The sequence below is a fragment of the Condylostylus longicornis genome, unplaced genomic scaffold, assembly GCF_029603195.1.
Source record: "Condylostylus longicornis isolate FDR11 unplaced genomic scaffold, ASM2960319v2 ptg000725l, whole genome shotgun sequence".
Taxonomy (NCBI): Eukaryota; Metazoa; Arthropoda; class Insecta; order Diptera; family Dolichopodidae; genus Condylostylus; species Condylostylus longicornis.
The window spans coordinates 7,501-10,000 of NW_026578672.1; positions in this window are offsets into that span (position 1 = coordinate 7,501).

Here is a 2,500-nt window from a genome sequence, read left to right on the forward strand (position 1 = left end):
ATATGGGTATAATAGTGGCGATGGCGGTAGCCACTATTAGTACATTCTTATTACTTACTATAAAGTATTAAGTATATATTATAAAATTGTATATGAGTATAATAGTGGCGATGGCGGTAGCCACTATTAGTTCATTCTTATTACTTACTATAAAGTATTAAGTATGTATTATAAAATTGTATATGGGTATAATAGTGGCGATGGCGGTAGCCACTATTATTACATTCTTATTACTTACTATAAGTATATTAAGTGTGTATTATAAAATTGCATATGAGTATTAATAGTGGCGTTGGTACTTAAGTAGTACATTCTTATTATACTTACCTATATATAAGTATGTATTATAGGAATGGTGATAAACATTTGCTATTGAAGGCTTGTAATATTGATTGGTAGGTGGTGGTGGTGGTTGTTAAGATAGGTTAAGTATATTCTTACTATAAATACTTCAAATAAGTATTTTCTTAATGTATTACTGCATGAATAATGATTTAAGTAATACTTATTATTATATATCAATACAGTGGCAGGTATTGGATATGGGAATAACATAGACCTGAACGAGACATATGTTATGCTCGACAGGCAATAATTACTTTTCATAAGTGAAAAGTAACCTGGGTTGGTAAGCATGTTATGCCCACCCGATGAAAAAATTTTTTTCAGCCTGGTTTGATATTTACCAATGGCAATATAAGCCTGATCGGGACATATGTTATGCTCGACAGGCAATAATTACTTTTCATGAATGAAAAGTAACCTGAGTTGGTAAACATGTTATGCCCACCCGATGAAAAAAAATTTTTCAGCCTGGTTTGATATTTATCAAAGGCAAAATAAGCCTGATCGGGACATATGTTATGCTCGACAGGCAATAATTACTTTTCATGAATGAAAAGTAACCTGGGTTGGTAAGCATGTTATGCCCACCCGATGAAAAAATTTTTTTCAGCCTGGTTTGATATTTATCAAAGGCAAAATAAGCCTGATCGGGACATATGTTATGCTCGACAGGCAATAATTATTTTTCATGAATGAAAAGTAACCTGGGTTGGTAAACATGTTATGCCCACCCGATGAAAAAATTTTTTTCAGCCTGGTTTGATATTTATCAAAGGCAAAATAAGCCTGATCGGGACATATGTTATGCTCGACAGGCAATAATTACTTTTCATGAATGAAAAGTAACCTGGGTTGGTAAACATGTTATGCCCACCCGATGAAAAAATTTTTTTCAGCCTGGTTTGATATTTATCAAAGGCAAAATAAGCCTGATCGGGACATATGTTATGCTCGACAGGCAATAATTACTTTTCATGAATGAAAAGTAACCTGGGTTGGTAAACATGTTATGCCCACCCGATGAAAAAATTTTTTTCAGCCTGGTTTGATATTTACCAATGGCAATATAAGCCTGATCGGGACATATGTTATGCTCGACAGGCAATAATTACTTTTCATGAATGAAAAGTAACCTGAGTTGGTAAACATGTTATGCCCACCCGATGAAAAAAATTTTTTCAGCCTGGTTTGATATTTATCAAAGGCAAAATAAGCCTGATCGGGACATATGTTATGCTCGACAGGCAATAATTACTTTTCATGAATGAAAAGTAACCTGGGTTGGTAAGCATGTTATGCCCACCCGATGAAAAAATTTTTTTCAGCCTGGTTTGATATTTATCAAAGGCAAAATAAGCCTGATCGGGACATATGTTATGCTCGACAGGCAATAATTATTTTTCATGAATGAAAAGTAACCTGGGTTGGTAAACATGTTATGCCCACCCGATGAAAAAATTTTTTTCAGCCTGGTTTGATATTTACCAATGGCAATATAAGCCTTATCGGGACATATGTTATGCTCGACAGGCAATAATTACTTTTCATGAATGAAAAGTAACCTGGGTTGGTAGGCATGTTATGCCCACCCGATGAAAAAATTTTTTCAGCCTGGTTTGATATTTATCAAAGGCAAAATAAGCCTGATCGGGACATATGTTATGCTCGACAGGCAATAATTACTTTTCATGAATGAAAAGTAACCTAGGTTGGTAAACATGTTATGCCCACCCGATGAAAGAATTTTTTTCAGCCTGGTTTGATATTTACCAATGGCAATATAAGCCTTATCGGGACATATGTTATGCTCGACAGGCAATAATTACTTTTCATGAATGAAAAGTAACCTGGGTTGGTAAACATGTTATGCCCACCCGATGAAAAAATTTTTTTCAGCCTGGTTTGATATTTACCAATGGCAATATAAGCCTGATCGGGACATATGTTATGCTCGACAGGCAATAATTACTTTTCATGAATGAAAAGTAACCTGGGTTGGTAAACATGTTATGCCCACCCGATGAAAAAAATTTTTTCAGCCTGGTTTGATATTTATCAAAGGCAAAATAAGCCTGATCGGGACATATGTTATGCTCGACAGGCAATAATTACTTTTCATGAATGAAAAGTAACCTGGGTTGGTAAACATGTTATG